This window comes from Panicum hallii, chromosome 5 (assembly GCF_002211085.1).
Source record: "Panicum hallii strain FIL2 chromosome 5, PHallii_v3.1, whole genome shotgun sequence".
Classification (NCBI taxonomy): Eukaryota; Viridiplantae; Streptophyta; class Magnoliopsida; order Poales; family Poaceae; genus Panicum; species Panicum hallii.
In genome coordinates this window covers 51,132,237-51,146,161 of record NC_038046.1, presented here as the reverse complement: position 1 = coordinate 51,146,161, position 13,925 = coordinate 51,132,237, and the positions used below count along the sequence as shown (strand labels likewise).

Genomic DNA, 13,925 nt, shown 5'->3' with positions numbered 1-13,925 from the left:
CTATCGAGCCAAGCAATATGCGGAGTTATATCTTACTCGCATTGTATGTCTTCATGGTGTTCCTAAAATAATTGTCTCCGATCATGGTTCTCAATTTGTTGCCCACTTTTGGAGAAGTCTTCATGAAGCCATGGGAACCGACCTCACCTATAGTACCGCTTACCACCCTCAAACCGATGGCCAAACCGAGAGAGTGAATCAAATCCTTGAAGATATGTTACGGGCTTGTGTTCTAGTGTATGAGAAGAAGTGGGCCACTTGTTTGCCGTTTGCGGAATTTTCTTATAATAATAGCTATCAAGCAAGTATCAAGATGTCTCCTTTTGAAGCTCTTTATGGACGGCGTTGTAGAACGCCTATCAATTGGTCCGAATCTGGGGAAAGGTCTTTCTTTGGCCCGGATTTGGTGAAAGATGCCAAAGACCAAGTTAAGATCATTCGCGAAAATCTTCGCATTGCTCAATCCCGTCAAAAGCTATATGCCGATCGTCGCCGCCGTGAACTCCATTTCAAGGTCGGTGATTATGTTTATCTTAAGGTATCTCCTTTCAAGGGTACTCGTCGCTTCCGGGTTAAGGGTAAATTGGCACCTCGTTTCGTCGGACCTTTCCAAGTCACTAAAAGGATTGGAATGGTGGCTTATCAATTGGATCTTCCCCAATCACTTTCCGCCGTTCACAATGTGTTTCATATCTCGCAATTGAAGAAATGCCTTCGTGTTCCTACCGACGCCATCGACCTTGAATCACTCAATCTTCAAGCGGGTCTTACCTACGAAGAGCATCCTATTGCCATCCTAGATCATGTTGAAAGGAAGGTAAAACGAAGTATGGTGAAGTTTGTGAAAGTTCAATGGAGCAACCACTCCGAAGACGAAGCCACATGGGAACGCGAGGATCATTTGCGTCAAGACTACCCCGACTTCTTCTTCCATGAGTGAGTCCTCAAGCTTCTCCCACACCACCCATGCCTTGTACATCCTTCCTTCGATGTTTATCTTGTCTAGGTGAATATGGCCTTTTACACCCGAAGCCTTATCATTTCTATCTACCAAATCTCGGGACGAGATTTTCTTAAGGGAGGAGAATTGTCACGACCCAAAATGTAAAAGCACAAGATAAAAATTTAAAACATCATCATGAGCATCATCCAAGCATAATCAAGCATCATGTGCATGTTTTGACATGAGTTACCCAATTTTTCTTGTTATTGTTGAGTGTAGCTTGTGAAGGAAGTTTAAAAATTGCTATGTGGCTATGAACCCAAATATTTTATTCAAATACTAGATTTCAAATGATGAGTTTTAGATATTTTTACTCAATTTTTCGATGTCTCTGCCGAGCCATAAAATTCTTGGAAAGTTTGAAAACTGCAGTTTTGTATGATTTATTGTGGGCAATTTCTGACGTCTTTTTGAGTGTTTGTTGTTGCATTATATTCTTGGTAGTATGATCTTGCTTCAGTAAACATTTGGTGATTTTTGGAGCCCGGGAAGTATTTTTGTTAGAGTTTTGAAGTTGGCCTTCCATTTTTTTGGTTGTTCTCTTCTCTCCCGGCCCCACCCGTCAGCTCCTCTCTCTCCCGCGCGCCCGGGCCCACGCGTCAGCCTCCCCCTCTGTGCCTCCCATGCCTCTGCGCCTGCCCGTTGGGCGCCCGCGCGGTGGCACACTCCGACGGCCGCTGGCTGGGCCAGCGTGGCTACCGCCGCTTCGTTTCTCCCGCGCGCTCGCCGCTCTCTCTTCCCCTCCCCACTTCAAACCGCTCCCGTTCCCCTTTCTCTCCTCTCCAACCCCAGCCGCCTCTTCCTCTCCCAGTCCGAGCCGCTCGCCGCCGCAATCCGCCGCCGTCACTCCACCTCCACTCGATTCCCCGCGCACGAAGCACCTCCTCCATCCCCTCGCTCGATTCAAGCCCTCCCCGGCCTTCCCCCTTCGCCGCTCGAGCCTCCTCCACGTCCGCCTCTTCCCACCGCCGCCGAGCTCCGTCACGCCGCCGCTCGCCGCCTCACTCCGCCCGCCGGGGCTGCGGGTGAGTTTCCCCGTCGCGCCGCGCCCCTCGTGCGCGCGCTGCCCCGCTCCGTTCGCCCCTCGTGGCCGCGCTCCGTCGGTCGCCGCCGCGACATCGTGCGCGCGCGCAGACCGCGCGCGCGGGCAGCGTCGTGGGCGCGTGCCGGCGCCCCTCGTGGCAGGGCAAGGCCGCGGCCGGCCTTGACTTCGCCCGGCCCGGGGCTGGCAGCCTAGGCCCACCTGTCGGCGCCCGGGAGTGCCAGATCCGGGTGGCTCTAGCCTTTTGCTCCACGTTTCACCCCATTATTTCATGCTGATTCTTATAAATTGCATAGAAATTGTTGTAGATCTCCAAAAATTATGAAATTTGTTTTGTTTGACTCCTCTGTAATAGATCTACTTCGAGAAATTAATTTTATGCATGTTAGAGTCCTATACCTTGAGTTATAGTTTATTCATGCTAAACCAAGTCAATTGTTAATCTTGTTGTGTGATGCTTTAGAAATGCTAAACTATATCTTGTTAAATTTCTGATGAAATGCTTTATCTCATGGTGCAGCTTGTGTAAATGTTCCTAGGCTGTTTGATAGGGTTTTAATGCATTTTTGGTTTTGCTGCCTGCAAACTTGTAAAATGAATAACTTTTGATAGAAAATTGATAAAATGCTAAAACCACTCATATTACTTTTGTTGTCATGTCCTCTGTCTCCAGTAATTCTTTGAGAATTTATAGAGATGCTTTGGGTATCTTTTAAGATTTAACTTGAGTTTAGCGGCTGAAATTTATAAATAACATAAGTATTTCCACAAATATGCTCTTGATGCAATTTCAACTCTCATGATTTCCTCTTGAGATCCCCTGTGTGCAGAAATAAAACCATGATTTATTCTTGCTATATGTTGTGTGAGCAAGTTCGCCTTCGGGCTTAGATTTTGAATTATTGATCGAGCTTCGTGTATTTTGCTTGCGTGCCTCCTTGTGGTACTTCATTTCCATTTCATATCATACCAACTCTTTTCATATCATTAGCATCATCCTAATGCACACATCTCATTCATGCATTTTAGTGATCGAGACGCCGGAGGACGCACCCGTTGAGCCCACCGATTTCGTTGAGACCGAGCCGGGAGCCGAGTGTGTTGTTGAACAAGAAGAGAACCAAGGCAAGCAGCTAAGCATGATCCCTTGACCTACTTAATTGCTTAAATTTAGTTATTTCACTTGGGGTATCTATGCTTATGTTAAATATTTATCTATTGCATCGTTGGTCCTATTTTCATGCAATGTCCTCTCTTGATTTTGTATATCCATGCCCTTGGCACACGTAGCTAGTTGCAACCTAATTAACTAAATGTTTAGTCGTGCCTAGAGTTGGTAGATATCTTGTAGGAAAAATTGGAATAGGATCACTTGTTTCACCCACTTTTTTTATCTTAAGCATGTTGTCCGGTGTCGGGTTGTTGGTTTGGATCGGGCTTTCTGGAAGTGTGGTTTTGAGGTTCGAGCGGAAAGTAGGGCCTAGAGAAAGGAGTCTCGGAGGTTTAGTCCGCTTGAACCGATTAAGGACTGTCCGTGGATGACCTTGGAAATTGAGCACTTATCGTACTACCACATATCCATTCATGGGGTGGATAAACCGATTACCCTCTAGTTCTAGTCGTTGATGCACGGTCCTAGATGCGTGGCCGTAGGGCTTTGTAGAGAGGCTTAGGGGTGTTCCCGGTGGACCTAGGTAACTCTCCGCGCAAGCTAGGCGTGATGTTCAACGGTTACAACTTGTCGGGAAAGGTTGATGCGAGTACCCCCTCACCCACGTGATCGGTTGGGTGAGTCGTATGGTCCTTGTGTCGTGTGGGTAAGGTTGTACACCCTTGCAAGGTTAATGAATCAATTCGAATTGTTGCGCTCTCGGTTATGAGCAAGCTCTTTATCCTACGAAATCTTCGTAGAAGTTTTGGTCGAATGGTTGGTTGCATGTTACGTTCCCTCTTGTTGATGCTTAGGAATTGAGTTATCTAATTAACTAAAATTTGAGATGGGTTGGGCAAGTTAATTAAAATGCTAGGAGGCTAGATGGTGGAATTAGTGAGCTCATACTTATTTAATTTACTTAACCCTAAAGCCTTTTTGTGAGCCTTCATATGCATTTTCCTTGATCTATTTATTCGCGTAAGTCTTGCGAGTACCTTTGTACTCATGTTGCTTTATTATACTAAGTTGCAGGTGAGCCGGAAGTGGTGTGTGGCTATTTCTACCCCGCCGAACCCGGCGCAGGCGAGGAATAGGCCAATATGGTCAATGGTGTCCTTGAGCAAGACGCTATTAATATTATCTATCGTTATATTTTCCGTTGCGTATCGTACTTGGGGTTATCATGATAAACATTAAACTTTATGGTTTTTATCTCTTCTATGTTATTGTGAGCCCGAGGCTTGTATCCTTTATTGAACCTTAAATTTCAGATTTGGAACCTTCCCTTATGTCATTGTTGTAATGGTTAATGGCTTAACTTTGTATTAAAATTTGCTCTTTGTGGATCAATGGTGATGTATGAGCTTGTGACGGTATGTGCATATGCGTGATCTTGGGCATATGTTGGAGCACATACCGGGACTACCGGGTTTAATATTATTTTCGGTGAAAAGTTAAGTTGGTTCTTGGAAATTTAGATGTGGGTTAACCTGTGGCGCGCCATTGGTGCGAGCGCGAGTTAACTCTCATCTTCATGATAAGGACCGACGGTTTCGCTTAAAATGATATTAAATTGGGCGGTTCTCACAAAAATGATGATTTGTTCTGGTTTTTGCCGATTAGTGCTGCTGTAGAAGTCTAATAGTAGCTCCCTGAAACAATACTAGTTCCAATGAGCAAAAGAAACAAAAAACTTCATTAGGAAGATTTAAAGGTAGATATACCCAAAATTGCTAATTGAATAAAGCAAAGAAGATTGAAGCAACTCACCTTATGAGGCCATTATCTTCACCCCCCTCTGGCTTGAACAAGGAATCAATCAACTCTAGTCTAGGTGACTGAGTGCACACAGAAGCTCTGTATCTTGAAATGAGAGGCCACCCCAAGGAACCAACAACTTAATTGGCAAAAACAATATTATGTTATGAATAGACAAATGATAGGTTACAATGCTCCTAATGTTTCATAGGTAGTTCATTAACAGAAATAGTGCAAGTACAGGCAAAAGTATGTAATTTACAGCAGCAACAGGTGGTATATTGGACTTTTTGCAACTCTGTGGGAAACATCCATACCGAAGATTATGGTTGAATTTCTGGATACGAGAGGAATGGCACGGTTTCTTTCAATTTGAAGTTGCGAATTCAATCCAACAAGCTGATTGAAAAATGAGGACAAAAAAAACCATATTCAAATAGTTGCCAGCTAAACAAAACACCAAAATGTGCATGATACTAAAGATTGCAATGCAAATGGCTTTACAAACCTTGGCATTTATCTTTAACAGTACATTTGTGAGGTACTGATCATCAAGTTTGGTGCGCGCATACTCTAGCGCCAAACATTGTGTAACAATGCCTGATTCCACAAGACATTTTCGCTTCCAGGGCCCTGGCTAGATTGACAACAGTTTGCAGTCCACATAAGGGTATAATAAGCTCGTCTGCAAGCATAAAGTTAGCTTGATTAAATAAAGGGCAAGCTAGTGCTGCAAATCATAAATGTCACAGTTCTTTCTGATTGGAAGAACACATAAGAGAAAAGTTGGAAGCCCAGGAAGCCTCTGCTTAATCTGCTTGATCATATTATCCACCCTGTTCTCTGGCGTCCCTGGAATCTCCCTCATTTGAAGACTCTCCTCAAATATTGTACGAGCATGTTCAATTTTCTGCAAATCAAACAGTTAATATAGTCGACAACTATGCAAAGATGTACAATATCAGGTATAAACATGGACCTAAAATTCCCTTCATTTCACAACAACGAATTAGGCCCTGAACAAGATCCTGAACGTTCCACCGCGTTGAAAAATTAACAGCAGGCCATCTATTCACTTGCTTGGGTACAATGAGCTTCTGAAGAACAGAATAGAGAAAATGCTATCAGCAACAGGAATTAATACTGAAGAGTGCGCATGTATCAGCACTAAGAGAACCCTGACCTTGTTGTTGAAGTTCCACCTCCCATTGCGTGCAATAAGATCTTTATCATTTCCAGCTTTCAACTAACAAACGTAAAATTTGATAAGATATAAAACATTTGCATCATATGATCATCACATAAGAATATTTATAAAAATAACACCAGGGCAATTTTAACCAACCATTGGAGCTCGAAGGATTCTACCATCAACTTGAGCAAACTCTGAAGCGATCAAAATGCCGCACCACCTCAGCATGGCATCAGAGTTGTAGTTACTGCATTCCAGAGCCTGAATATAATGGTAAGAGTTCAAAGTCTAATTAAACAAGGCTATTGCAGTGAGCTGATTAAATGTCTAACTCTCGAAACTTACAGAAGATAAATCTGACTTCCTTTTGCTAGGATTTTTCCGGGATTTTTCAACCAGCGAGGATCTCTGTAGTACAGTAAGAGCCTTCTTGTACATGTGAAACCAGATAGCAAAGCTACATTCTCAATGACATGAGCGTGTTAATCTCTCATTTACACAATATCAAAAGGAAGAGCAATGCACAAATACCTCTATTGGTAGATAATTCGAGCGCTTTGGTTTTCCCACATTCAAACAGGGGAGGTGAGCGGATTGTTTCAATTCTATATGCCAATGCTGCTTGAAGTATTCATAGACTGTTATTTCCACTGCATCAGAGCTATTGCCATTTCTTTTCTTCCATAAGAACCTAAATAAGAGAGTCATGTTAAGCAAGCTCTAGGTGCCTTATTTTTTTTGGCAAACCATTGCAACTGAAACTATTTTAGTCTCACGTTTGTTCAGAGCAAGACTTCTCACTCAAATAAAAAATTTTGAACTTAGCATTTGTGTGGGTGGTTTTGATCCTTAAGCTCTTTAACACATCCTTAGTCTGAAAAGTGTCAAGAATTGACAAGTTAGAGCATTGAAGTAACGTGGTAGAAGATAATTTTCTAGGACTACCACATTAATGAAAAACAATGAGAAACAGCATGGTTGTAACTTACTTTGCCCCAGTCAATTCTACGAATGTCCTTGATATCCTGGTTGGACAGGAGAAAATCAATGACAGGCCCAGGTCTAACAATTGTTGTTGTAGACACATCTGTAGCATCGAACAATATCATGGTGCATATGCTTTATAGCATAGTCATGCACAACTGCAACATCATGATAAGTTAGGCCTCTAGATGATAATCATACCAACATTAAGTGAGAGACCACTTTGAGTAAGTTGAAAGCTGGAATGATATCCTTGCAAACCCTTAATTCCACCATGCAAGTCAATTGAATTGGAAAGGCTGTTGTCAAAAAAGGATTGCCGAACCAGAAGGCAGCCCCTAAAGTATAAAAAAAAATTCAAACAGATTAGTGAAGCGAGAATTTCCTTGCAATGTTATTTCATATGGTATCGGTACATTTAAAAAAGAGTGACATGACAACAAATTTCTAACTGTATAATTAGTTCTTGATAGTAAATATTACTTCTTCGCAGAGTTTTGCCTCAGTATGATGTCGAGGACTCGAATAGCTTCCTCGTAGTTCTCTGATTCCTGACCTCTAATGACTCGGGCAATGGCATCCATCGGAACCATTCCTGCAAAGGACAACTCCACTTTAAAGATTCGTACCTGGAACGGCCATTTCATCCTTTCCATGTCACTACCCCCAGGGCTTCTATTTTCTCCAGGAGTCATATTTGTTGCAACCCTGAAATTGCGAAAAATTGCACAGCTAAGACCAAATAGCCCAAGATCATAGTAATAAGAGAAACATGTAACAGAGGTGGATTGATCACTTAGCAGATGAAGCATCCTCAACTACTACAGTGTACACATTCTTCACATGCTGCAGGGCGCCAATCGTGAATAGGTTCTTGTCACCGACATAAGCAAAGTTCACATTTGTGAGCTCAGAGGCATAGATCTCCTGCAACTTGTCAATCACTTTTCTACCCACACCCATTCCATCCACTGGTTGATTATTCTCATACATCAAATTCACCTACGTGCAATAAAACAAAGCAGTGTGTGAACTTCTTTGAAGAAATTCAGGAAACGAAAAGACCACAGACTGGGATTGCTACAGTACATACATGGTAGTGGTGGAAGATAACATCAGCACTGTGAACTGAAACTTTGAAGTGGTTTGTAAGAAGCCTTATTTTCTTCCCTTTTGTGCCATATTCATCATCTGGCCTGGAGATTGGGAGTCTCTGAGAAACTTGCAACTCGCCCGGGTCACCTTTGCTAGTGGTGGACTCCATCTAAGAAGAGATATTTCTGTAAAGAAAGCACATCAAAGTAGTAGCAAAATTAACTGATATGGTGAACCTATCAGAGGCAAAATTAACTGATATGCTGAACAGTCAGATATATTACAATAAAAATAACGGACGTCCATCTCATGAGGCAGCTTATGCACCGTATAAATTATTTTCGCAAGGCAACTAAGAAATCTTCAGAAACAAAAACGAGCCGATTGACCAATGAAACACCATCAGGCCATCTCTTCAGCAAAAGTCAAATTCAAGCGATTTTTCTTTCAAGATTTCCCTATCGATTTTTAGTACCTAAACCAAGAGGGGCTTTAAGTTGTCACCGAAATTTGTACACCTACAGGACTCGTTGCCCTACCTAGAGAGAACATGCGTGCACACACCCACCACATTGGCAAGGAGAGATCCAACAGTGGAGAAAAATCAAATAAAAAGAAAGAAACCGAGAACATGCATATGCTCTGTGGTGACGTGGTGTTCATCTCCAAGACTGCAACTAATAACCTGGCGACCTGAGGCCACTCATCACTCACAAAATTTCACAAAATAATGTTATCCCCCAAAGGGAAAAAAAAACAGAAAACGAATAAAAGAATTGCATATATTATACTATCGAGAGATGCCCATGCTTAGCTAAACAACAAGAAATGGGGAAAGAATCGCCATGCACAACCAGGAGAGATGCACGCATGATCTGCGTCTGCTGCGCCGGGCCGGGACTACGAAGAAATCGAAGGCGCTACTGGTTAAAGCAAGAAGGGGTCTTTCGCAACAGAAATGGAGGATCGAGCAGACGATCGAGGAAGAAGGCGAAGGCTTACTCGTGCGCCTCGACGCAGATCATCGGCGCCGGCGATGAGAGGCGAGTTCACAAAACCCTCTCGTTCTTCTTCAGGCGAGGCAAAGAAAACCCTCGTTCTCCAACCTATATAGGCAGGCAAGCAAGCGAAAGGCCCCGCTTTGTCTGCCGGTTGGTCTTCTTCACCCAACCAGACGCTTGGCCTCACGCCCGTTGCCTCTGCGCCGCCGTTCTGCGCTTCACCTTCGTTTCGTCACTGAAATGCGGGGCCAGGACGGGCCCGGGTCAGCCTGGCGCGCTTGGTCAATTTATGAGCGCCGAGTGTTTATAGCGCTACACATACAGGGTTTTACTCTTACTCAAGCAATGGACGCCGTGTTAGCTCCTACTTTCTTCAGTTTCCAAGATTTCAAACATACTACCTCCGTCCTGTTGCCGTAAAAATTGAACGGTGAATCTTGCGGAGCACGATATGCTAAGATTTAAGAGTTTCCAGTGCAAGTTTCTGCAAATTAGATTCGAGGTGTGCCAGTCAATTTGATGTGCAGTTGACAAGAGAAAACAAATTAATCAGTAAATAATAAGAAACGCATCGACTATAATTCCGAAGAGTTTCAAGAATTGCAATTAGAATGTGGCTAGAGGTTGTAGCCTCGCTGGTTAATGTGAACTTGACAGATACAAAGGATGTTTGGGAGTGGAAACCATGTAGTAAAGCTGTCTTTTCTGTCAAAGCCATGTACAATGACGTGATGCGAGCTGAATATGAGCGTGAAGTTTCTCCCATTTGGAAACTGAAGGTGCCGCTGAAGATTAAAGTCTTTTTGTGGTACCTCAAAAGAAGGGTCACCCTCACAAAGGACAATTTATTAAAACGAAACTGGAAGGGAGAAAGAGGATGTTGTTTTTGCAGCTCTGCTGAAATCATTCAACATCTTTTCTTTGACTGTCATGTGGCTAAATTTGTGTGGTATGCATTGTTTTTCACTTTTGTCATTCAACCTCCAGTTAATGTTGCTCATTTGTTGGGATCATGGCTTGCTGGTTTCACTCTAAATCTTAGAAAACCAATGCTAGTTGGTGTTGTTGCTTGCTGCCGGACCATTAGGCTTACTAGAAATGATGCTGTATTCAGCAAAATCATGCCTGACGGGTTCAGGGACCCGGGGCCCCGGCGGGCCCACTTTCATCGACTGGTCCAAGGTCTCGCCTGGGATAGGCGCCTGTCCGTACAAAGCAACAGATTCATTTGGGGCTATCTCAGCCCACAACCCTGACCGGTTGCTCAATCAGGGTGGCAAATGCCTCTGTCCTTAACTGGGTGCTCAGTCGGGGCGGCCAGGACTCGCCTCCCCAACTGGCTGCTCAGTTGGAGTGACCAAGACTCGCCTCCCCGACTGTAAAGCAGTCTGACAGGTCAAGAAACCCGAGGGTCCCAGCAGGCCCACTTCTCGCTGCAAAGCCTAAGGCCGCGCGTAGAACGAGCGCCAGTCTACATCTCTGACTATTTCGACTACATCTACGACGACTTCTAGGTGACTACATCGACTACACCTTGATCGGCTACATCAAACAGGCTCGACTAGCAAAGTCGAGTAACGGCGCATCTAGTGCCTTCAGCACTGGCCCCGCCTCTGGCGATAACTTCATCTGGGCCGCCTAGGTCCGCAACCCCGACTACTCGGTCGGGGTGTCCAAGGCCCGTGTCCTCGACTGCAAAGCAGTCGAAGGCCGGATCCGTACCTAGGCTCTGACTGAGGGTTCCAATTGAGTTCGTGCCTGCCTCCTTGACTGGTAGTTCAGTCGGAAGGACAGACTCAGCATGCCAGCAGGCCCTAGGACTAGGTGCGGAAGATAAGGATGGGCCTTGAGGTCAACTTATCATACATGGCCAACCATTCCCTTTACGGGGGGTTACAGTCCTCTCTGTCATGGGCCTTGGGGTCAACTTATCGTATATGGCCAACCATCCTCTTTACGGGGGTTATAGTCCTCTCCGCCGTGGCAACAGAACGCCACTATTCTACCTGCCCATCCTCGTAAAGGGATGGGCAGAGCATCATCATGATATGGCCGGAACGTCTCCGTCACGACGAAGTGACCAGGAGAGGCGCCAGGGACGGGGCATGATAGCCGTACCGTACTTATCAACGCCCCACAACCTCCAATCGACGGAGCATAACGCACAGGAACAAGATGAGACGGCCGTCCCACGACACAGGACTTGGACGATGGTCGTCGCAGGGCTCCGACTGACAGGGTTGGCGGCCCCGACTAATGAAACGAGGAACTCTCTCTCTACCTCATCTTTTCTACCTTAGCACCCTGTAAAAGAGACCTACCTTGGACTATAAAAGGGAGGGTCACCGGTCTAGGAAAGGGATTGGGAATCCAATCTTCCAGTCTCACAACTCCCACTCAAAAGTTTGTAACTTCCCAACTCTCACAGCACCTGGGCTCAAGCAATACATTCGACTGACCCCCGACTACACGTAGGGTATTCCGCCCGAACCAATATAAATCTTGAGTCGTTACATGCTAGGCCACATCCGATCACGACGCGCGATACATATCTTTGAGTAGTTTTAGCTGTCAGCCATTTTCGGAACCGACGATACCTGACGATACCTAATTCGTACTTGCAGGTGCTCTTCAGGGGGACATTCTGGGCTCGACATTGGTCGCTGCTATCTAAAGAGGAAGCGAAAGATTACCTAAAGAAGAATTGCCAGCGTCTGGAGAGAGTGATGCTGGAACTCGCTGCAAAAGGTGCCTGGAACTTCAGAAGAAGGTTGCTGGCTAGTGGCTGATGCCGGTAGTAGGTTCATTTTGCTTTGGGTCTTGTTTTGTTAAGATGTAAGCTGTGCAGTCTGCGTACTACGTGTTCTTTTCTTTGGCTACAGGCGCTCACATACGAGTTGCCGAGGCCGGGATTCTCCTTTATCTAAAAAAGAATGCGTCGGCCAGAATATCCGATATATATATATCGACGGAGCATAAGTTATGATGAAGCAATATTAAGAATAAAATCTTCACAACTAAATACAATTGCCTAATTATACGAAATTTATCATTATCATTAGTCGGATCGGACTTAACCGAGACAGCGCTAACAGCAAGACGACAAACCAAGTAGAATTAACCGATGCATCCAATTATATCAGAATTCATGCTTATCATTAAATCCAAAATCGGCCAAGAAGAACCGATTGAAACTATCAAGCTATCATAATTGTGTTATCGTTAATGGACGAAAGAATCCATCTGGTAAGACTTGTTCTAACATTATTACTCAAGGATCGAACCTAATCGAGATAGCTTGAAATAATAAAATTAGGGCAAACGAACTAGATGACACGATTACCCACAACAAATTCAAGATTAAATGTAACTTGATAGTTTTAGCGAGAATTAATGAAGAGATCAGCTATAGAATTGCTGCGTGAAATGGTTAGATGAAGCCGATATATCTACGATTGTCACTGGATAAATTGTGAAATCTATCTATTAAGAACTAGCAAGAGATCGAACGACGCAGCTTTACAAGAACTTTATAGAAATTGATAACAGGGTAAATTGAACTAGATGAAACTACAACGATGCACCAGTAATTAAAGCCTAGATAATCTTATAGATACGAACTTACCAACAAGCCGGAGATCAAACCGATGCATTCTTACTTGCTGAAGAATTCGCCGCGAAAAATTATTCTATTCTTACTCCTAGGATTTTAGCGAAGTGCTGAGAAAAATTGTATTGATTGATGATTATTCTTTACAAAATCCTGACTGCTTCTATTTGTACCCTAAGACTAAGACTCCTGAGCGGTAACAATTTGTTACAAACTTGACTTTAAAAGAAAAAAACTACTATATCTATAATACTCCTTAAAAGGAATCGGACTCTGGTAAAATCTTCTGATGATGTCATCCCAGCCCGATTCAAACTCCTTTTGTTGCTCTTGACCGAGTCCGCGCCGCTTTTGATCAACGCCACACCATCTTTTACCGGGAACCCTTGACAACTTTGACTCAAATGGCTCCTTCTAGAGTTTCATCGGCTTCCATACTCGTACTTGCGAAATTTTAACATCAACACATTCTAAATTACAATTTATTTTAACTTTTTAGAGATGCATGAAGATAGAATTTGGCATAGGATCGACACACATACACAATTATCATCTTGCTCTCTTATCTCAAATTCAAATAGTAAACTAAATTTGTGCATTAAAAATTAGATCATGGAAGCATGAATTAATTGGATGTTTTGGGGGGCTTATTTTGGATTTCACTTTAGCGTATTTTGCATTCCAATTCAATCAAAATATGTATAGGTGGTAATGTTATTCCACACCCTAGGTGTAGTGTTCTACACCTGCGCAATCAAATTAGTTAACCGTATTATTAAATCACGTTCAATAAAGAATATCAGTAGTTGTGCATGATAATTATTACTAAAAATTTGTTCAGTAATACCTAAGGTGTAGAATAGCAAATATATAGCTTACCTAAATCCTAAATCTAACTTGGGCCAAAACCCGCCTAACCCTTAATCAACCTGCCGGGCCCAATTTAGTTGAGCCCAACTCGACCCAGCTCACTCACCACCACCGCTCAGCGAGCCGCCCTGGTTCCTCTCAGAAGAAAATTTAAGGAAGAAAAATAGAGCCCATGGCTGTAATTTGTAAGCAACGGCCAGCGTGACAGCATAAGTCC

At 43.7% G+C, this 13,925-nt stretch overlaps 1 pseudogene; it reads right to left on the bottom strand.

The window, feature by feature from the left end:
* The window catches only part of LOC112892926, a 31,105-nt pseudogene extending 21,740 nt beyond the window's left edge, over nt 1-9,365 (bottom strand).
* Between the last annotated feature and the right edge of the window lie 4,560 nt (nt 9,366-13,925).